Below are 24,251 nucleotides of genomic sequence, written 5' to 3' on the forward strand. Positions count from 1 at the left end.
CACCCCTCTAGATGGTCACAAACAATGTAGCTGATCTCCCTGTGCCATGCAGCTGCTTCCCACTAGCTATCCTCCCTGTGTTTGGTAGTGTATATATGTCCATGCCACTCTCTCACTTTGTCACAGCTTACCCTTCCCCCGCCCCATATCCTCAAGTCCATGCTCTAGTAGGTCTGTGTCTTTATTCCCATCTTGCCCCTAGGTTCTTCATGAGCATTTTTTTTTCTTAGATTCCATATATATGTGTTAGCATACGGTATTTGTTTTTCTCCTTCTGACTTACTTCACTCTGTATGACAGACTCCAGGTCCATCCACCTCACTACAAATAACTCAATTTCGTTTCTTTTTATGGCTGAATAATATTTCATTGTATATATGTGCCACATCTTCTTTATCCATTCATCTGTTGATGGACACTTAGGTTGCTTCCATGTCCTGGCTATTGTAAGCAGAGTTGCAATGAACATTTTGGTACATGACTCTTTTTGAACTATGGTTTTCTCAGGGTATATGTCCAGTAGTGAGATTGCTGGGTCGTATGGTAGTTCTATTTGTAGTTTTTTAAGGAACCTCCATACAGTTCTCCATAGTGGCTGTATCAATTTACATTCCCAGCAACAGTGCAAGAGTGTTCCCTTTTCTTCACACCCTCTCCAGCATTTATTGCTTGTAGATTTTTTGATGATGGCCATTCTGACCAGTGTGAGGTGATATCTCATTGTAGTTTTGATTTGCCTTTCTCTAATGATTAATGATGTTGAGCATTCTTTTTCTGTTTGTTTGTTTTTATGTTTTTTATTCTTTATTTTTAAAATATGGGTGAAAATATATATTTAGAATTAGTCATCTGGACTCAGTTTAGATGATCCCAATTTTGTTGGCAATATTCAAGGCACCATAGTCAGGAGCCAGTGGAACCTATGCCTTCTTCTTTCTTTTAGGCCTGATGAGAGTGTTGACCTTGGCCACATCAGTGTCACAGAGCTTCTTCACAGCCTGTTTGATCTGGTGCTTGTTGAACTTGACATCAACAATGAACACAAGAGTGTGTTATCTTCTATCTTCTTTATAGCTGACTCAGTGGTCAGGGTGACCTTGATGATGGTGTAATGGTGGAGCTTGTTTCTCCTGAGTGTGGTCATCTGAGGGTATTTGGGAGTTTTTTTTTTTTTTAAGTATTTATTTATTTATTTTTACATCTTTATTGGAATATAATTCCTTTACAATGGTGTGTTAGTTTCTGCTTTATAACAAAGTGAATCAGTTACACATATACATATGTTCCCATATCTCTTCCTTCTTGTGTCTCCCTCCCTCCCACCCTCCCTATCCCACCCCTCCAGGCTCACAAAGCACCGAGCTGATCACCCTGTGAAATGCAGTTGCTTCCCACTAGCCATCTACGTTACGTTTGGTAGTGTATATACGTCCATGCCTCTCTCTCGCTTTGTCACAGCTTACCCTTCCCCCTCTCCATATCCTCAAGTCCATTCTCTAGTGGGTCTGTGTCTTTATTCCTGTCTTACCCCTATGTTCTTCATGACATTTTTTTCCTTAAATTCCATATATATGTGTTAGCATACAGTATTTGTCTTTCTCTTTTTGACTTACTTCACTCTGTATGACAGACTCTAGGTCTATCCACCTTATTACAAATAGCTCAATTCTATTGATTTGAGGCTTCTCCCTTTTTTTCTTGATGAGTCTGGCTAATGGTTTATCTATTTTGTTTATCTTCCCAAAGAACCAGCTTTCAGTTTCATTGATCTTTGCTATCGTTTCCTTCATTTCTTTTTCATTTATTTCTGATCTGATTTTTATGATTTCTTTCCTTCTGCTAACTTTGTGGGTTTTTTGTGCTTCTTTCTCTAATTTCTTTAGGTGCAAGGTTAGGTTGTTTATTCATGTTTCCTGTTTCTTAAGGTGGGCTTGTATTGCTCTAAACTTCCCTCTTAGAACTGCTTTTACTTCATCCTATCCATTTTGGGTCGTCGTGTCTCCATTGTCATTTGTTTCTAGGTATTTTTTTATTTCCCCTTTGATTTCTTCAGCGGTCACTTCGTTATTAAGTAGTGTATTGTTTAGCCTCCATGTGTTTGTATTTTTTACAGATCTTTTCCTGTAATTGATATCTACTCTCATAGCGTTGTGGTCGGAAAAGACACTTGATACCATTTCAATTTTCTTAAATTTACCAAGGCTTGATTTGTGACCCAAGATATGATCTATCCTGGAGAATGTTCCATGAGCACTTGAGAAAAATGTGTATTCTTTTGTTTTTGGATGGAATGTCCTATAAATATCAATTAAGTCCATCTTGTTTAATGTATCATTTAAAGCTTGTGTTTCCTTATTTATTTTCATTTTGGATGATCTGTCCATTGGTGAAAGTGAGGTGTTTAAGTCCCCTATTATGAATGTGTTACTGTCGATTTCCCCTTTTATGGCTGTTAGTATTTGCCTTATGTATTGAGGTGGTCCTATGTTGGATGCATAAATATTTACAATTGTTATATCTTCTTCTTGGATCAATCCCTTGATAATTATGTAGTGTCTTTTTTGTCTCTTGTAATAGTCTTTATTTTAAAGTCTGTTTTGTCTGATATGAGAATTGCTACTCCAGCTTTCTTTTGGTTTCCATTTACATGGAATATCTTTTTCCATCCCCTCACTTTCAGTCTGTATGTGTCCCTAGGTCTGAAGTGGGTCTCTTGTAGACAGCATATATGTGGGTCTTGTTTTTGTATCCATTCAGCCAGTCTGTGTTTTTTGGTGGGAGCATTTAATCCGTTTACATTTAAGGTAATTATTGATATGTATGTTCCTATTCCCATTTACTTAATTGTTTTGGGTTTGTTATTGAAGGTCTTTTCATTCTCTTGTGTTTCTTGCCTAGTGAAGTTCCTTTAGCATTTGTTTTAAAGCTGGTTTGGTGGTGCTGAACTCTCTCAGCTTTTGCTTGACTATAAAGGTTTTAATTTCTCCATCAGATCTGAATGAGATCCTTGCTGGGTAGAATAATCTTGGTTGTATGTTTTTCTGCTTCATCACTTTAAATATGTCCTGCCAATCCCTTCTGGCTTGCAGAGTTTCTGCTGAGAGATCAGCTGTTAACCTTATGGGGATTCCCTTGTGTGTTATTTGTTGCTTTTCCCTTGCTGCTTTTAATGTGCTTTCTTTGTATTTAATTTTTGATAGTTTGATTAATATGTGTCTTGGCATGTTTCTCCTCGGATTTATACTGTATGGGACTCTCTGTGCTTCCTGGACTTGATTAACTATTTCCTTTCCTATATTAGGGAATTTTCAACTATAATCTCTTCAAATATTTTCTCAGGCCCTTTCTTTTTCTCTTCTTTTCTGGGACCCCTATAATTCAAATGTTGGTGTGTTTAATGTTGTCCCAGAAGTCTTTATCTTCCAGGTCACTTATCCGTTCTTCTGCCTCAGTTATTCTGTTATTGATCCCTTTTAGAGTATTTTTAATTTCATTTATTGTGTTGTTCATCATTGCTTGTTTCATCTTTATTTCTTCTAGGCCCTTGTTAAATGTTTCTTGCATTTTCTCTATTCTATTTCCAATATTTTGGGTCATCTTCACTATCATTATTCTACATTATTTTTCAGGTAGACTGCCTATTTTCTCTTCATTTGTTAGGTCTGGTGGGTTTTTAACTTACTCCTTTATCAGCTGTGTGTTTTTCTGTCTTTTCATTTTGCTTAACTTACTGTGTTTGGGGTCTCCTTGTTTCAGGTTGCAGTTTCTTAATTCCCTTTGTTTTTGGTGTCTGTCCCAAGTGGCTAAGGTTGGTTCAGTTGGTTGTGTAGGTTTCCTGGTGGAGGGGACTAGTGCCTGTGTTCTCATGGATGAGGCTGAATATTGTCTTTCTGGTGGGCTGGTCCACGTCTGGTGGTGTGTTTTGGGGTGTCTGTAGCCTTATTATGATTTTAGGCAGCCTCTCTGCTAATGGATGGGGCTGTGTTCCTGTCTTGCTAGTTGTTTGGCATAGGGTGTCCAGCACTGTAGCTTGCTGGTCATTGAGTGAAGCTGGGTCTTGGCGTTGAAATGGAGATATCTGGGAGATTTTAGCTATTTGATATTATGTGGAGCTGGGAGGTTTCTTGTGGACCAATGTCCTGAAGTTGGCTCTCCCACCTCAGAGGCACAGCACTGACTTCTGGCTGGAGCACCAAGAGCCTTTCATCCACACGGTGTTCTTTAGGATTTCTTGGGTATATTTTTCTTTGCTTTCTTTCTTTCAGGTATTTTTTTTTCCTTACTTAGTTGCAGTGAAATTTCCAGGAATGAAGCATTAGACAAGTGAATGGTCTCCAATTCAAAGCCAGGCGTTTGTCAAGCTCTTGCTAGTTCTTCTTTTCCTTGTTTCTCTGGAGGGAGAACCAGGAGGTGGTTCCAGGCTCTGTCCCTACTGCTTCCCCATGCGGACCGGTGCACACATGTCCTCTCGCTGCCTCTGCTCTTGGAGGGGCAGCTTTCTGAGAGATGAGAAGTGCTTGCAGACATCAGAACTCCAGGCTAAGATCAGAGGAACAGGACAGATTGCTTACATTTCCCCTGAAATGGTTGCTAGTGTTGGAGGGTCTCCTGCAGAGGCCAGGAGTGGCTCTGTTTCACTGTGGGGACAAGGACACTGGCAGCAGAAGTTCTGGGATGTACTCCTTGGTGTGAGCCCTCCCAGAGTCTGTCCCATTGAAGAGTTTTAAAGTGGGGAGTGACATGATTAAATATGCATTTTTAAAAGTGCTCTTCAGGACGGAGGCAGAAAACATCCAAGCTGATCTTGAAGGAGGCTGGTATCCAGTGACCCAGGAGAGAGATAAGGATTAGTGTAATGGCCATGGAGTGATAAGAAGTAGCCTGATTTGAAAAGCATTTAGGCAAAGGTATAATTTAAAACACTTTTTGGTTGATAACATTGACATAACTCTTTAGGCCCAGGATGGAGCTGCTCCTGCCCCAGGTGCCATGTCAGCAAACTGAAATTTTTTATAACTTTTGTGTCCTTGTAAATGTTTTGCTTGACTGGTCAACACATCAACTCTAGGCTCTATACTTATTTCCTTGTTCCTTCTCACCCCAAGCAAGTTTGACTATGTGGCCCCAGTCAACCAGATATTTTTCTCTTTTTCTCTTCTTTGCTCTTTATTTTCTATTCTATAAAAGCCTCCTGCTTTCTGCCCCACTTTGCAGTTCTTTGAATGGAGACTGTCTACTTCAAGAAGTGTTAAATAAAATTTGCTCCTGTCACCAAAATTGTCTTCTTTAATCATTTTTTAGCAATAATATGTGGTAGTGTGGGAGAAAGAGTAGCTTAAAAGGATGCTTTGAATCTGACTTGGGCAACTGAGAGTTTAGTCAATCTTTCCCTGAGATGGTAATGGGGGTGAGGGGGTGGAAATCAGGCTGAGTGGGAGGAAGCTGAGTTTACTAAGCTGAATTTTGGATACTGTAGTTGAGGTGCCTGTGTGGCACTCAAGTGAGAGATCAGGTTGCACATAGAGATGTGAATCTTTGACACAGAGAGATAGTAATCAAACTCATCAAGAAGTCTTTCCTTAATTACTCCACTTCAACAGCCTGTCAGTGTGACAGCAGCCTCGGGTGAGAGGCAATGATTTCTCAGATGTGATGCTAGCTGAAGAGAGGAGAGTTTATAACAGCCTTTCCTGAAGTATAGTTACACTGAAAAATTGTTCCCTGAGAAATACCTCACACACACACGCACACACACACACACACACACATACACACACACACACATTGTTCTATAATCTAACAAGTTTGGGAAATGCTACATATTTAGGGAATGTTAAGAGAATATTAAGGACTGACACAGCACAGTCTGCAGTAAAGAACATTTTCTTCTTTGCTTAACTCAGCTTTCCCCATGAGCCAACCCTGGCCAGAAGTTATTCCAGAATCTTAATGTCTCAGGGCAAAGGAAGATAGTAGAATTATTATTGGATGTTACTATTAATAAACTGAAGCTGAGAGGTTGAGAGTTTCTCAGTATCTCACAGCTAACAAAAATAAAGCTGAGACGGAAACCCAGATGTTGGGACTCTAAACCTGGAGCTCCCTCTACTAACCAAATCATTTCTACTAGTGCCCACTCGATTGTGCCTTGGAGTTTGCTCCTGACAGTACCCTTACATAAGGACAGTCCAGTTTTTGAGACATGGAAATCTGAAAATAGTGACCCAATCAAACTGGAGACTACAGATCTTCTGGAAGGTAGTTTGAGGGAGGGTGGAGAGAAGGTAGAGTGGCTTAAGAGACATTCCTAAGTCTCAGTCCTAGAAAACTTCTTAAAATATTGATTCTTGGGTTCCACTCCAGTCTGTCTACCTGAATGGGACTGGAGAAGTATGGTGGGGTCAGGCCTACTTATCCTTGAACAGATCCACAGGTAATTCTGAGATGTCACCTTGATTGAGAAGCACTGCCCTTTTCTAGACAAAAAACAATATCAAAATCTCCCCAGAACTCACCAGTTCTCACAGATTCCTGCCTGAACCAACTTGGTCGTTGAGATTTTCCTGAGTTGCAGAGAAACTGGTTTAGACATTTGGGTGGGTTGTGGAGTAAGCTTCTAAAAAGCCTCGGGGGAAGGATTGTATCTTTGAGGCTAAAGAGGGTGGGCCCAGCCCCACTTCCTCTGTCTCCTCATCTGGGCTTCCTGTCATCACAGTGTGATCACATTTATTCCCCCTTCACTTCTCCTTTTACACAAATAGCCCCAACATCCGTGTTACCAGCCTTGTCTTGGTGCCTCATTGATAATCACCAATTCTGCCTAAAGGACTGAGGAGAAGAGCCTGCAAAAGGTAAGATTGGTGATATTTTAATCTTGTTTGAGAGCAGGGACCTGAACCATATTATGGGGGCTAGGGTATCTTCTTAGGAGTCTCTGTATACCTCTCTAGTAACTACAATTTCCTGAAACTTTTGCAAATATTTACTGCAGGTAGTAAAATTATGAACAAGATTCTAGTGACCCTCAAAAGGCAATCAGGCTGGAAGGAGTTTCAATTAACTGGATTCCCATTATCTGATATCTCTTTGGGTCAGGGCATTTATGTGCTTAAATTGCTTCAGAACTTGAATTTGGGTTTGGTCATTTCTGTTGACCAGAGCCATCTGTACAAGATGAAGCTGGGGAGATTTCCTACATGTGCTGGTCTTCAGAAGATTTGTCTTGTGATTTTAAAGTGAGCAGAGAACCAACAGTCATAGTTATTTTAAAAGGTAGCTGGGAGATGCAGATCTTCTTCATCTGAGAAATTTTCAAAAGTAAAGTTAGTGACTCCCACTGTGATTCCTCAGAGACACTAAACAGAAGGACTGATATAAATCACAATACCCAACTCAGAGTCAAGGACACAGGACATGCTCAGAACCTGTATTTCGAGAAGTAAAAGCTAGACACCACTAAGAGATGCTTAGATTTGTTGTTTTTAAAGGGCAGGAAGACCACTGTGATCCTCAGGTTTCCCCCAAATAAAATTATCCTTAGTATTCAAAACAAGAATATTGATAAATATAATATGACGTGCACCAACTTTGCATGACTTGCAAAACAAACTTGATATTGCAATGATTTCTAATTCAGGTCCCATAACTAATAATTGAGGTCTTATGGACTCAGAAAGTGATAGCTAAGCTTTGGTCCTGGCTTTCTGTAACCACTATAGTCACTGGGGGTAAGGTTACCACAGGGAGCTCTAGATGAAAGCTTTCTCCTTCCAATATTTGCAAGGATCTTACTGGGAATAGAGAGTAAAGTCCCCTAGAACCACACTCACCCACCTAACAATGAGGCATGGGAATGGGGAAAAGGGCTCTAGATTCCCAAAGCACCTCAGGGACTATTGCACTTTGAATTTAAAAAATAATCAGATGTTAAGTACCTCCTAGGGCCAGGCACTGTGCCTGGGAGGAAGGGGCAAAGTAGAAGGAAGATATTTGTCCAAAAAACAATCTTGCCCTTAAAGAACTCCCTTGGGAGATAAGAAATATCAGATATGTATGCAAGGGCTTTGGAAGAGAACTGAACAAAAGCAGAATCTTAGCTGCTGGCTAAACAAAGAAGTTTTGCTTTCTCAATCTCTGCCAGAATCTGCACTATTTTGAAATTGTGGTTAAATTAGAGCAGAGGCTGAACTGAAACATGATTTCCTGTGATGTTTCCTGTGTAGGCCAGTTAGAGTATTTAACCTTTAAATGAAAGGATTGGACACCTTTATACCAGCAAGGAATGATTCAAAGCCCAGCCTTTTACATCTACTACTATCTAAGTGACCTTGCATTTGGTAATTGACAAGAGACACACGCTGGAAACCTCAAACTCTGTTGGTCTTTAGTTTCTTATGTCCTCAGGTTGACTTCTGACCGTGCAGAGGGCTTCAGACTAGGACCTGAGGTCTGTTTAAACTTCCTCACTCCTACTTTGCAACATGCCAGCAGCTAGGCATATGCTAAACACTGGAGACCCAAGGATAACTGATGTGGTTATCAATTTCAAAGCATTTGTAGAGTAACATGAAGGACAGACACAGCAATACAAAAGTATGACACAATGTGAACTTTTCTATAATGGAGCAAGTGTGTGCACAAAATGTAGGAGTTCAGGAGTGTGCCAAAGACTCCCTGGGAGAGGTGACTGCTTGGGTTCATTTTCAGGGAAGGATGAGTTTGCTATGGAGACTGGGGGTAATGGCATTTCAGACAAGACACAGTATATGCAAACTCAAAGAAATGTGAACACCCAGGCATGCTAGAAATGAGAGTAAGAAAATGAGATTGGACTATAACAAACCATGGTTGCAGGACCACAGGAAGTAGGAAATTTCTCCTACTTGGTTCTGGAACCCCAACACCTGAAAGTGGAAGGCAAGATCTCTAACCAGGAGGGTCCCAAGCCCAGCCCTGGATGGAGCTATGCCTGAAAACTCCACTTGACAGGCTTGATGGAATGTGGCTTGAAATGAGGGTGAGAGTCAGATTTCTTCTTCTTCAACCTAGGTTTTCCCCCTAGATTTAAGTGAAAGGTGGAGCTTTTTGCAAGATTACAGACATTCTCTTTCTCTCAGCTTCTGTTTCCGGAAATGCTGTGTTGATTTAGTCATGGTGGTTTGGTTTATGTTCCTGAAATAGTCAGCCTACAGTACTTCCTGTACCGAGTGAGCATCCAATGTGTGCAGATCACCATGGGCCTAGAGACTGGACACTTGCCTTCAGGAACCTCCAGGACCCAGCTGCCACTGCAGGTGCAGAGCACTGAATGTCTAATGCAGAGACATTAGACAGCTCTGCAGAGTGGGTCTCCAGGGTGGCTGCTGGGACAGAGGATTGCAACTGGTGCTTGGGTGGTCAGTTTGGGAAGGCCGTCTGGAAGTAGGCCTTCTGAAAGAGGAAGATAACATTTTTCCAAAGCCAGTGGGTGAGCCCTCAGGCCATCCATCTCTGTGCTGGGATATAGAGGCAATTCCTCTATTAATTTCCCATTACACAGTAGAGTTCCTACCCAAGCAGTAGCAACAATACATCCTAGCTATGGCCAAAAGTTGTTCAGCCACAAGGATACATTTCCACAAACATTTAAAATAAATGCACTATATTCCAAGTGTTAGAATGTTGACACTTAAAGGGAACTTAGAGATTATTTAAGCTTAAATAAATTGTCCAACTCATAATGGGAGCCCTGTTCTGCTATTATAACATTCCAATCTGTATATTTTTCAGGTCAGGTGACTTGTCCAAAGTCATAAAATTACTTAACTAGTTATCTAGAATGTTTCCTGAGTCTCTGTGAAATGTTCTTTTCTCCACACTACACTATACACCTTTTCTTATAGACTTCTTTTTAAATAGCATCATTAAACTGTGTTATTTGTTCACATAAAGAAGTTTCTAGTGCTTTTTAACATAGGTAGACATGAAAATACAACTTAACTATAAATCCAGATGATCTGAAATCAATATGCTAACAAATCAAGTATTTAATATTTATTTAATTTGTCAAACTTTTGTTTGACATTTTATATTTCAGGAGAACTAAAGAATAAAGGTGAGAAATGATTTTGATAACTCACATCTTTTAAAATTTGTTCAAGTAAATTTGAACTCATGGCTTAATATTTACTCTATATTAGGAACAAATAGAGGCCTTAAAGAATTATCCCATGGTTTATTCTTCTAAACATAGTTATTGTAGAATCACAGTATTTATACCATGAGGGACTTAAATCGTAATGATTTCAAGATAGGTATCCTTCAGATCATTTACTTATGTTCAACTTTTTTTTTTTTACTTTGACAAAAATTTGTACTTACAGAAAAGTTACAAAAACAATACAAAGAATTTCTGAATCCCCTTCATTCAGATTTCTCAAATATTAACATTTTATCACATTTTCTTTATCCTTCTCCAGCTTTCTCATTTGAGAGTAATTGCTGACGTGATATCTTTTCCCCTTAAGTGTTTTAGTGTGTATTTTCTACAAACGAAAACATCATTTTATATATCCACTTTACAATGATCAAAATCAAGTTTTAACACTGATACAATACTATTACCACTCTATAGATTTTATTCAGATTCCACCAATTGCCTACTAATATATTTTACAGCCAAGGGAAATCTCTGATCATACATTGTTTTACACCATCGTCTCTCTAGTCTCCTATCTGGAACGGTTCCTGAGTCTTTCTTTGTGTTTCATGATGCTGATATTCTTGAAGAGTACAGGCAAGTATTTTCTAGACTGTCTCTCCATTTTGGTATTTCTGATGTTTCCTTGTGACTAGATTTAGGCTATTCCAACTTTTGTGAGGAATATCACAGAAATGGCTTTCATTATCCGACAAAGAGCCTTGTCCACCGTGGGCATAGCTTGCCTGAACACACCATGGACAGGTCTCTAGGACAGGGAACCTCCACAGCAAAATTCTACATATTTTATGCTAAGGAAAGAGAACCACTAGTCCACTGACTCTGGAACAATGGTAACTGTTTTATGTAACTGTTCCTGATTTACAGAGAGCCCTTGTTATATAAGTCCCTGTCTCAGCTCAGCTGCTAGGAGCATCTATGATTTTTCTGTTGAGTGATGATCTTCCTAAGCTCCCAAATGGAGGAAAATGAGACCCCCAAGATCATCTGGATTTGTTTTTCCTCATTTCTTCTCTTCTCTTTGCTTCTTCCTTCTTTCTCTCTTTTATAAATTACCAATTCCTCTCCCTTGAGGACAGCCTTGAAAGGAAAATTTCATCTGAACACAATTTCAGGGAAGAATAAGATGACAGACACATTCCTTTGACAAAGTGATGGAGAGGTGAGAGGAAACTAATACATGAAAGTTGATGGTTTGATTTGGTTTAATTTTAGTATCACCCTTTCCCCTGTAACTACTTATTACTCCATGAATAGACAGAAACGCAAAACCCATATCCTACCTCAGCCACTGCTCACAGGGGTTCAGACAGAAAGATGGAAGGAGTCCTCCTGGAGGCTCATCACATTGCAGCGGGGGGAGTTGAGTTGGGAAGTGGGAGGTAAGAACTCAGAACCTGGGACAATGAAAGGAACGTAGGCTTGGGAGACTGAAAGACCTTGGCCTGTGCCCTGTCGTTGTTGATTATTAGCTGGGTGATCTTGTGCCAGTTACATAGGCTGTCTGTCTTGGACTTCCTGTTTGAAAAGTGGGGCTATTGACACCTAAGTTACGAGGTTGATATGAGGATTATAAATAAAATTTATTTATGAAGAGCTTGGCATTTTGCAGAGTTCAGTGAACTATATCATTTATCTAAATTTATTTTGTCAAGACGGCCATAATTTGGGAGCCCTTATGGAGAACAGATTTCCTTTCCTATTTAGAAAAAAAACTTATGTTAATAATGGCCCCAATATTGTTCAGTGATGAGTTAAAGACCTCCACAGACTCTGTGTAGGAATAAATGGGAAGCCAATACTTACCTTGCTGGATGTAAGAACATTACATGTTCTTCTATGTAAATTAGCAAATAGATCTGTATATCAAGAAATGTCTGGAAAGATGTTCACCAAAAATGTTAATGGTGGTTATCTCTGGGATGTGGAGTTTCAGAAGATTTTATGTTTTTTTCTTTGTACTCTCTTTATGGTTTAAATTTTTTCACAAGAACACACAAAACTTTTTTAAAAAGATATTTACAAAAAATGAAACAAGCAAAGGATTACTAAAAAGGTGTTCTGGCACCTAATGTATTTTATTCCTGAAAATCTAGCAGAAATTTCAGAGTCACCCTTAAGAATTGACTGTTAGGGAAGCTCTGAACCTGATCTTTTCCTCAGTTTTCACTGAACCAGGCACTCTGATACTGAACCATCCAGGAAATATTATCTCATTTAACTCTCAGAACAACCTATGAGGTATGTATTAACGTATCACCATTTTAAAGATGAGGAAATTGGAAAAGTTAGAGAGATTAAGGAAGTTGCCTAGGGCCATACTTCTGGTATGTACCACTGCTAGAATTCAAAACTAAACTTGCCCGCATCCATTACTAGTGTTTGTCAAACTGTGTTCCATGGAACACTATGTTCTCTGAGCTGTTAATAAGTAACCTGTAATATATGAATAGGTTTGTAGTTATATAAGTAGACTTTTCTCTTAAACACCCACAATGTACATTAGTACATATCAGTTTTCACAGAAGTCACTCATTAAAAAACTCTTCATTATTTTATGTTTTATTTAATCTCACTTCCAAAATTATTGACCATGGATTCCTCTCATTCCCTATGGTTTTGTTTGTTTTTGTTTGTTTGTTTGAGGAATATTTATTAACATCTCATAAATCTAATAGTCCGTGTAACACCAAAGCTGTCTTGCTGTGGCTCCAAATCTAAAATTGGATCAGATAAGGCTGGAGAGCAAGAATTGATAGTTTCTTGAAAGTTCTGTCCAACTTTAGCCACTTCTAAGCTTGGTTACCTTCAAGACTGTATTAGATGACCTGCAAGTATGGGTTAAAGAAAAGAAAGAGATTGAACTAGAAATCCATGAGACAGCTTATCAGCCTGAGCTCTTTGCTTGGAGGAAAATTAGTAAAGGGTGAACTTCCTCCCTGGCCTCCACGTTGGGTGTGGGAGGTGCTGCAATTAACTGCAGTTCAGTCACGGAGGTTTCCTGGAAACTGACGTCAGGGGCTTTCTTCACAGGGCCACATTAGTCACAGATTTTGACTGCAGAGGGGTGTCAGTTTTTCCAGTGGGGTTGGAAGGGGTGGAAACTCAATAACTGACCAGCTACAGTGAAGAAAGGAAAGGGGAATTCTCTCTTGATTTATGTAAAAACTGGGTTCATTGTTGCATATGGTAAAAGTAGTAATGATCTTCACAAAATGGGCGGCTTTTCTCCTTCCGTTTGGTGCAAGTCTAAGTGGAAAATCAGGAAGGAGAAAGAGGTTCTTTTTCCTGTCTGTGAAGGAAAGAATCAGTGGGGATATCCGCAGGTTTGTGGGCACCTCATTAGTTGGTGCTCTGTGGACAATTAGATTACAGTGTCCTGAAGCAGCTGTCACAGGATCTGAAGATATTGGACATGAGATGACTCTAGGAGGCATCTGGCCCAGTCTTCTTCTGGGTCGGTTATTTTCAATGTCTAAAAGATTAGATTAATGGCACAATAAATCTCAAGCCCAAAGCTCCTCACTCTGCAGTGTCATGTTCATTCCACTACACAGGATAATTTAGAGTTAATGAGCAAATTTCCAGTCATTTGTTCATTCAACCATCTTACTTTTTTAGTGTAATTAGGTACTGTGTTAGGCCTCGAGGATTCAAAGATGAATCCCTCAAGGAGCTGACAGTCTAGTGAGCTGAGACTCAGGATGATTAGTAGCTAACCTAATTAAGGGGTCACAGGGAAATAAAGGGGCAAATTCCAGCAAAGGACTGCTGAGCAAAGGTAAGGAAGGAAGAATGGAGAAAAGTATTCAATGTTACTTGCTAGATTTTAAAGTATAAGACCAAGAACGTTGTTATAAATTTGGAGAGATGGACAGGAGCAAATTAGGAAGGACCTTTTAACATATGTATACATGCATAAAACCATAACTACAAACACTGTAAATTAACAATACTTTAATACAAAAAATAAACAAATAAATAAATAAAGTTGTATTTATTTTTCTATTTTCTATTTTTTATATTTTATATATTTTTTTAATTTTTTTATATTTTATATATTTTTTTATATTTTATATATTTTTTATATTTTTTATATATATTTTTTCTATTTTATATTTCTATTGTATATTTTCCTCTAAAAAAAACTGAAGAGGAACAGTCAGCTCTACCCACTACCAGTACCTCCCATCAGGAAACCTACACAAGCCTCTTAGATAGACTCATCTACCAGAGGGAAGACAGCAGAAGGAAGAATAACTGCAATCCTGCAGCCTCTGAAACAAAAACCACATTCAGAGAAAGATAGACAAGATGAAAAGGCACAGGCCTATGTACCAGATGAAGGAACAAGATAAAACCCCAGAAAAACAACCAAACGAAGCAGAGATAGGCAACCTTCCAGAAAAAGAATTCAGAATAATGATAGTTAAGATGATCCAGGACCTCGGAAAAAGAATGGAGGCAAAGATCGAGAAGATGCAAGAAAGGTTTAACAAAGACATAGAAGAATTAAAGAACAAACAAACAGAGATGAATAATAAAATAACTGAAATGAAAACTACACTAGAAGGAATCAATAGCAGAATAACTGAGGCAGAAGAATGGATAAGTGACCTGGAAGATAGAATGGTAGAATTCACTGCTGAGAAACAGAATAAAGAAAAAAGAATGAAAAGAAATGAAGACAGCATAAGAGACCTCTGGGACAGCATTAAATGCAACAACATTTGCATTATAGGGGCCCCAGAAGGAGAAGAGAGAGAGAAAGGATCAGAGAAAACATTTGCAGAGATTATAGTCGTAAACTTCCCTAACATAGGAAAGGAAATAGCCACCCAAGTCCAGGAGGTGCAGCAAGTCCAATACAGGATAAACCCAAGGAGAAACACGCTGACACACATAGTAATCAACTTGGCAAAAATTAAAAACAAAGAAAAATGATTGAAAGCAACAAGAGATAAATGACAAATAACATACAAGGGAACTCCCATAAGGTTAACAGCTTATTTCTCAGCAGAAACTCTACAAGCCAGAAGGGAATGACATGATGTACTTAAAGTGATGAAAGGGAAAAACCTACAACCAAGATTACTCTACCTGGCAAGGATCTCATTCAGATTCGATGGAGAAATCAAAAGCTTTACAGACAAGCAACAGCTAAGAGAAGTCAGCACCACCAAACCAGCTCTACAACAAATGCTAAAGGAACTTCTGTAAGTGGGAAACACAAGAGAAGAAAAGGACCTACAAAAACAAACCCAAAACAATTAAGCAAATGGTCATAGGAACATACATATCGATAATTACCTTAAACGTGAATGGATTAAATGCTCCAACCAAAAGACACAGGCTTGCTGAATGGATACAAAAACAAGACCCATATATATGCTGTCTACAAGAGACCCACTTCAGACCTAGGGACACATACAGACTGAAAGTGAGGGGATGGAAAAAGATATTCCATGCAAACGGAAATCAAAAGAGAGCTGGAGTAGCAATACTCATATCAGATAAAATAGACTTTAAAATAATGAATGTTACAAGAGACAAAGAAGGACACTACATATTGATCAAGGGATCAATCCAAGAAGAAGATATAGCAATTATAAATATATATGCACCCAACATAGGAGCACCTCAATACATAAGACAACTGCTAACAACTGTTAGAGGAAATCAACAGTAACACAATAATAGTGGGGCACTTTAACACCTCACTTACACCAATGGACAGATCATCCAAAATGGAAATAAATAAGGAAACAGAAGCTTTAAATGACACAATAGACCAGATAGATTTAATTGATATTTATAGGACATTCCATCCAAAAACAGCAGATTACACTTTCTTCTCAAGTGTGCACAGAATATTCTCCAGGATAGATCACATCTTGGGTCACAAATCCAGCCTCAGTAAATTTAAGAAAATAGAAATCATATCAAGCATCTTTTCTGACCACAATGGTATGAAATTGGAAATGAATTACAGGGGAAAAAACATAAAAAACACAAACAGTTGGATGCTAAAAACTCTGCTACTAAATAACCAGGATATCACTGAAGAAATCAAAGAGGAAATCAAAAAATACCTAGAGACAAATGACAATGAAAACATGACAATCCAAAACCTATGGGATGCAGCAAAAGCAATTCTAAGAGGGAAGTTTATAGCTATACAAACCAGCTCAAGGAAAAAGAAAAATCTCAAACAAACAGTCCAACCTTACACCTAAAGGAACTAGAGAAAGAAGAAAAAACAAAACCCAAAGTTAGCAGAAGGAAAGAAATCATAAAGATCAAAGCAGAAATAAATGAAATAGAAACAAAGAAAACAATAGCAAAGATCAATAAAACTAAAAGGTGGTTCTTTGAAAAGATAAACAAAATTGATAAACCATTAGCAAGACTCATCAAGAAAAAGAGGGAGAGGACTCAAATCAATAAAATCAGAAATGAAAAAGAAGTTACAACAAACACTGGAGAAATACAAAGCATCCTAAGAGACTACTACAAGCAAATCTATGCCAATAAAATGGACAACCTGGAAGAAATGGACAAATTCTTAGAAAGTTATAACCTTCCAAGACTGAACCAGGAAGAAAGAGAAAATATGAACAGACCAATCACAAGTAATGAAATTGAAACTGTGATTAAAAATCTTCCAACAAACAAAAGTCCCGGACAAGATGGCTTCACAGGTGAATTCTATCAAACATATAGAGAAGAGCTAACACCCATCCTTCTCAAACTCTTCCAAAAAATTGCAGAGGAAGGCACACTCCCAAATTCATTCTATGAGGCCACCATCACCCTGATGCCAAAACCAGACAAAGATACTACAAAAAAGAAAATTACAGACCAATATCAGTGATGAATATAGATGCAAAAATCCTCAACAAAATTATAGCAAGCAGAATCCAACAACACATTAAAAGGATGATACACCATGATCAAGTGGGATTTATCCCAGGGATGCAAGGATTCTTCAATATACACAAATCAATCAATGTGATACACCATATTACCAAATTGAAGAATAAAAATCATATGATCATCTCAATAGATGCAGAAAAAGCTTTTGACAAAATTCAACGCCCATTTATGATAAAAACTCTCCAGAAAGTGGGCATAGAGGGAACCTACCTTAACATAATAAAGGCCATATATGACAAACCCACAGCAAACATCATTCTGAATGGTGAAAAACTGAAAGCATTTCTTCTAAGATCAGGAAATAGACAAGGATGTCCACTCTCACCACTATTATTCAACATAGTTTTGGAAGTCCTAGCCATGGCAATCAGAGAAGAAAAAGAAATAAAAGGAATAAAAATTGGAAAAGAAGAAGTAAAACTGTCACTGTTTGCAGATGACATGATACTATACATATAGAATCCTAAAGATGCCACCAGAAAACTACTAGAGGTAATCAATGAATTTGGTAAATTTGCAGGATACAAAATTAATGCACAGAATTCTCTCGCATTCCTATACACTAATGCTGACAAATCTAAAAAGGAAACTAAGGAAACACTTCCATTTACCATTGTGACAAAAAGAATAAAATATCTAGGGGGCTTCCCTGGTGGCGCAGTGGTTGAGAGTCCGCCTGCCGATGCAGGGGACACGGGTTCGTGCCCCGGTCTGGGAGGATCCCACATGCCGCGGAGCGGCTGGGCCCGTGAGCCATGGCCGCTGAGCCTGCGCGTCCGGAGCCTGTCCTCCGCAACGGGAGAGGCCACAACAGTGAGAGGCCCGCGTAACGCATAAAAAAAAAAAAAAAAAAAAAAAAAAAAAAGAATAAAATATCTAGGAATAAACCTTCCTAGGGAGAAAAAAGACCTGTATGCAGAAAACTATGACACTGATGAAAGAAATTAAAGATGATACCAACAGATGGAGAGATATACCATGTTCTTGGATTGGAAGAATCAATATTGTGAAAATGACTATACTACCCAAAGCAATCTACAGATTCAGTGCAATCCCTATTGAATTACCAATGGCATTTTTTAGGAACTAGAACAAAAAATCTTAAAATGTATATGGAGACACAAACGACTCTGAATAGCCAAAGCAGTCTTGAGGGAAAAAAACGGAGCTGGAGGAATCGGACTCCCTGACTTCAGACTATACTACAAAGCTACAGTAATCAATACAATAGGGTACTGGCACAAAAACAGAAATATAGATCAATGGAACAAGATAGAAAGCCTAGATTTAAACCCACGCACCTATGGTCAACTAATCTATGACAAAGGAGGCAAGGATAGACAATGGAGAAAAAACAGTCTCTTCAACAAGAGGTGCTGGGAAAACTGGACAGCTACATTAAAAGAATGAAGTTAGAACACTCCCTAACACCATACACAAAAATAAACTCAAAATGGATTAGAAACCTAAATGTAAGACCAGACACTATAAAACGCTTAGAGGAAAACATAGGAAGAACACTCTGACATAAATCACAGCAAGATCTTTTTTGATCCACCTCTTACAGTAATGGAAATAAAAACAAAACTAAACAAATGGGACCTAATGAAACTTAAAAGCTTTCACACAGCAAAGGAAACCACAAACAAGATGAGAAGACAACCGTCAGAATGGGAGAAAATATTTGCAAATGAATCAATGGACAAAGGCTTAATTTCCAAAATATATAACCAGCTCATGCAGCTCAATATTAAAAAAAACAAACAACCCAATCCAAAAATGGGCAGAAGAACTAAATAGACATTTCTCCAAAGAAAACATACAGATGGCCAAGAAGCACATGAAAATCTGCTCAACATCACTAATTATTAGTGAAATGCAAATCAAAACTACAATGAGGTATCACCTCACACCAGTTAGAATTGGCTTCATGAGAAAATCTACAACCAACAAATGCTGGAGAGTGTGTGGAGAAAAGGGAACCCTCTTGCACTGTTAGTGGGAATGTGAATTGATACAGCCACTATGGAGAACAGTATGGAGGTTCCTTAAACAACTAAAAATAGAATTACCATATGATCCAGCAATCCCACTACTGGGCATATACCCAGAGAAAACCACAATTCAAAAAGACACATGCACCCCAATGTTCACTGCAGCACTAGTTACAATAGCCAGGTCATGGAAGCAACCTAAATGCCCATCGACAGACGAATGGGTAAAGAAATGTGGTACATATATACAATGGAATATTACTCAGCCGTAAAAGTGAACAAAATTGGGTCATTTGTTGAGACATGGATGGATCTAGAGACTGTCATACAGAGTGAAGTAAGTCAGAAAGAGAAAAACAAATATTGTATATTAATGCATATATGTGGAACCTAGAAAAAATGGTACAGATGAACCAGTTTTCAGGGCAGAAATTGAGACACAGATATAGAGAACAAACAGATGGACACCAAGGGGGAAAGCCACGGGTGGGTGGGTGTGATGGTGTGATGAATTGGGCGATTGGGATTGACATGTATACACTGATGTGTATAAAATTGATCACTAATAAGAACCTGCTGTATAAAAAGATAAAATAAAATTCAAAAATTAAAAGAAAGATGCTAAGCTGTGACAGCAATAGGAAAAGAATACCAACCGCACGCAGTAGCTACCTAAAAAAATAAAATAAAATAACCGTCACTACATTCAAAGTAATAAACATATTCATCACTCACAAAATATTGTTCATGGTCTTTTGTGATCTCTTCTTCTTGTCCTTCCCTGCTCCCCCTCTATTTACCCCATGCCATACTCGTCTACCCTAGTCCCCAGGCAATCATCCATCTGCTTTCTTTTGCCATAGTTTTCATTTTCTAAAATGTTATATAACTGTAATCACACATTAGGTACTCCTGTTTTGTCTCGCTTCTTTCACTCACCTTAATCATTTGGAGATTCATCTATGCTCTAGAGTGTATCAACAGTTCATTCCTTTTTATTCCTGAGTAGTATACCATTATATAGTTATACCACTGTTTATTTATCCATTCACCTGTTGTTAGAGCTCTAGGTTGTAAATTAGCTTCCTGGACCTAATTCCAATATATGTGTGTGAGGCGGCTTCCCCACACTAACAAGCAATTCTTGGAGACAAGCAGAGTGTCCAAGAATTCAACTCAATTCTGACACTGTCTACCCAGAGATAGAATCATATTCCATGAGTAAAGAGCTCAGTCCCACAAGACTTCCTTCCATTTAAGATACCAGTCCCAAGCCCAGGTTGTAACCTGTGCTTCTGACCTACTTCCTATAAGTCAGAGGTTCCCATAACTTTTTTTTGGAATCTGGATAGAAACCCTTTATCTCATATGTGATTTGGAAATATTTTCTCCTCATCTGTGGCTTGTCTTTTCTTTCTCTTAACAGTATCTTTTGAAGAGCAGAATTTTTAAAAAAAATTTATAGAAGTCTAATTTATCAGTTCTTTTATGGATTGTGCTTTTGGTGCCTTATCGGAGAATTCTTTGCCTATCGAGGTTGCAAATATTTTCTCCTATATTTTCTTCTGGAGTATTATAGTTGTAGGTTTTATATTTAGGTCTATGACCTATTTTTTACTTAATTTTTGAGATATATGTATCCAAATTCATTTTTTTGCATATTTGCAATATCCAATTGTTCCAGTATCATGTTGAAAAAATATCCTTTCTCTGTTGTATTAACTTTTTATCTTTGTTGCAAATCAATTGTTCACATATGTCTAGTTCTCTGTTCTGTTCCATTAATCTATTTGTTTATTTTCATGCCAATACTCTGCCTTCTTTATTGTTGTAACTTCATAGAAAGTAGCAAAATCAGGTAGTGCTTGTCCTCCACCTTTGTTCTTTATCAAATTTGTTTTTGCTATTCTAAGACCTTTGCATTCCCAAGTGAATTTTAGAATCAATATTCAAATGTCTACAAAGATATCTGCTGTGACATTGATTGCAATTACAATGAATCTATCGATAAATTTGGGAAGAATTGACATTTTAACAGCACTGTCTCTTAGCCCATGTACATGGTATATCTCTCCATTTATTTATATCTTTTTCAATTTCTCTCAGCAATGTTTTTTTGTTTATTTATGTTTGGTTTTTAGTTTTCAGTGTGTAGATGTTTCACATCTTTTGTAAGATTAATTCTTAAATATTTCATAGTTTGATGCTATTGTAAATGTATTTTTTAAAAATTGAGTTCTGAATATTTGTTGTTAATATGCAGAAGAACTATGGATTTTCTTTCTTTATTTAAGTATAGTTGATTTATAATATTGTGTTATTTCAGGTGTACAGCATAGTGATTCAGTATTTTTGCAGATTATACTCATTATAGGCTATTACAAGATGATGCATATAATTCCCTGTTCTATGCAGTATATCCTTGCTGCTTATGTATTTTTTATATATAGTAATTTGTATCTGTTATCCCATACCTTTAATTTGTTCCTCCATCTTCCCTCTCCCATTTGGTAAACACAAGTTTATTTTCTATATCTATGAATCTGTTTCTGTTCTGCATATTCATTTATTTTTATTATATTTTAGATTCCACATGTAAGCGATATCATATAGTATTTGACTTTCTCTGACTTATTTAACTATGCACAATATTCTCTAGGTCCATCCACATTGTTGCAAATGGCAGTATTTCATTCTTTTTTATGGCTAATATATATATTATATATATATGTTTCTTTATTCAATTCAATATCTTCTTTATTCAATTGTCTGTTGATAGGCACTTGGGTTGCTTCCATGTCTTGGCTATTTTCAAGAGCCAATAGGCTATGAACTTTAGGGTGCAATTATCTTTTTGGATTAGAGTTTTTGGTTTTTCTCAGTATATAATCATGAGTAGAACTGCTAGACAATATGGTAGTTCTATTTTTAGTTTTTTGAGGAACCTCCATAGTTCCTTAGTGGTGGCACCAATTTACATTTCCACCAACAGTGTACAAGGATTCCCTTTTCTCCACATCCTCACCAACATTTGTTATTTGTAGACTTTTTGATGACAGCCATTCTGACAGATGTGAGGTGATACCTCACTGTGGTTTTGATTTGCATTTCTCTAATAATTAATGATGCTGAGTATCTTTTCATGTGCCTGTTAGCCATCTATCTGTATGTCTTCTTTGGAAAAATGTCTGTTCAAGTCTTCTGCCCGTTTTTGATTGGATTATCTGGTTTTTTGATATTGAGTTGTATGAGCTGTTTATATATTTTGGATACTAACCCCTTGTTGGTTGCATAATTTGCAAATATTTTCTCCCATCCCATAGGTTGTTTTTTTATTTTGTTGATGGTTTCCTTTGCTGTGCAAAAACTTTTAACTTTAATTAGGTCTCATTTGTTTATCTTTGCTATGATTTATGTTGAGAGTGTTCAGCCTATGTTCTCCTCTAGGAGTTTTATAGTTTCTGGTCTTACATTTTGGTATTTAAACCATTTTGCATTTATTTTTGTATATGGTGTGAGAGAATGTTCTAACCTCTCTGTTTTACATGTGGCTGTCCAGTTTTCCCAGCACAACTTTTTGAAGAGACTGTCTTTTCTCCATTGTGTATTCTTGCCTCTTTTGCCATAGATTAATTGATCATAGGTGCATAGATTTATTTCTGGGCTCTCTATTCAGTTCCATTGACCTATGTATCTGTTTTGGGCTGATACCATGTTGTTTTGATTACTGTAACTTTGTATTGATCTTATGGATAAAATCTTATAGAAAAGCCCACAAGAACTTTTTGGCCAATGCAATAGTACGTGTGAAGTCTGGGAGGGTTATTATCCCAGCTTTGTTCTTTTTTCTCTGTACATTGACCAAGTATCTCCCAGACTAAGATATATCTATGGATAAATTATTTGTTTAACTAGAATTTTAATTAATTTAACTCTTAAGATGTAAAATTTACCAGTCCTTATCTCCAAATTTTTGAGATTCCTTACAATAGCCCTTCGCACAGGCAATATCAGGTAATGAAATAGACTTGAATATGTCAAGTCCCAAAGAACAGTACTAACTGCCATGGAAATACAAAGATTTTCAGCCGGATTGATGAAAGAGGTGACATTCAAATAAACACATTCAAATGAGTGTAGTCTTTTTGAGCAGTTAACTCTTGACTATGAGGTCTGGAAAATACTCAAATCCATCTAAATAAACATGGGTTCCATTTATTGAGACATACATCAGTCTCTTTGGTAAGATGATTTAACCTTTACTTCTACCCTATAATGTATAAGTATTACCTCATTTTACACAGGGATAAATTGTAACTGGAAATGTTAAGTAGGTTTACAAATCTCACACACCTGTTCAGTGACATAGGTGAAAGTTGACTTCAACTTTGACTTCAAAGCCTATGTAATAAATCATTATACTTTTATTTTTTTACCTCTTAAGCATTTCCAAATAAAATTAAAATCTACCTTTATTTTAACTTGGTTAAAGTAATTATTAACAATTAAGAATAATTCTGAGGGTCAAGATAAGAAGGAAGGGAAAAGAGAAGGACAAAATAAAGAAATAGGAAAATGGTGTGAGATAGATATAAGTATTTGACCTTTTTAACAGAGAAGATTACTCTATTATGTAACATAAGTACCTCATCAGGCTTATTTATAGCCTGAATGAACTATCACTTAAGACTATCTGATTTCTGGGTATCTTGACACTGCAATGAAGGTATGATGGATTATAAAAGCAATCTATGAACTAGAAAAAGCATAGTTCTAATGGGAGAAAAAACAAAAATTGACTTTATTGCTTTGTATATCAGTCTTATGTGCAGTTTTAAAATATGAGTCACTATACAGAAACTCATTACTTCTGAGAGAAAATTCAAAACTGTGTATCTGGATCTCTATAATTGAGGACCAGACTGTGGATACTGATGTCCTCACTGAAAAATGAAATTATATTTTTAAAAATTTCAAGCTCTCATTGTAATCTCTTTTTGTTTCTTCACTGGATATTTGTTGCTCAATGTTATCTCTGCTGTAAGGTTGACATTTTCTGGAGGATTGCTATTGCTTAGTCATGTTTATATCTCCCACAGCACTTAGAACAGAAAACACCATAT

General features: G+C 37.4%; 1 protein-coding gene across 1 annotated transcript in view; it reads left to right on the forward strand.

The window, feature by feature from the left end:
* The first annotated feature begins 6,649 nt into the window (after window positions 1-6,649).
* CD53 (CD53 molecule) overlaps window positions 6,650-24,251 on the forward strand; it is a 36,115-nt gene continuing 18,513 nt past the window's right edge. The window contains exon 1 of the mRNA XM_032642998.1: window positions 6,650-6,851. The gene's annotated coding sequence lies outside the window, so the exon portion shown is untranslated. The remainder of the gene's footprint in view (window positions 6,852-24,251) is intronic.

This window comes from Phocoena sinus, chromosome 1 (genome assembly GCF_008692025.1).
Source record: "Phocoena sinus isolate mPhoSin1 chromosome 1, mPhoSin1.pri, whole genome shotgun sequence".
NCBI classification, from domain to species: Eukaryota; Metazoa; Chordata; class Mammalia; order Artiodactyla; family Phocoenidae; genus Phocoena; species Phocoena sinus.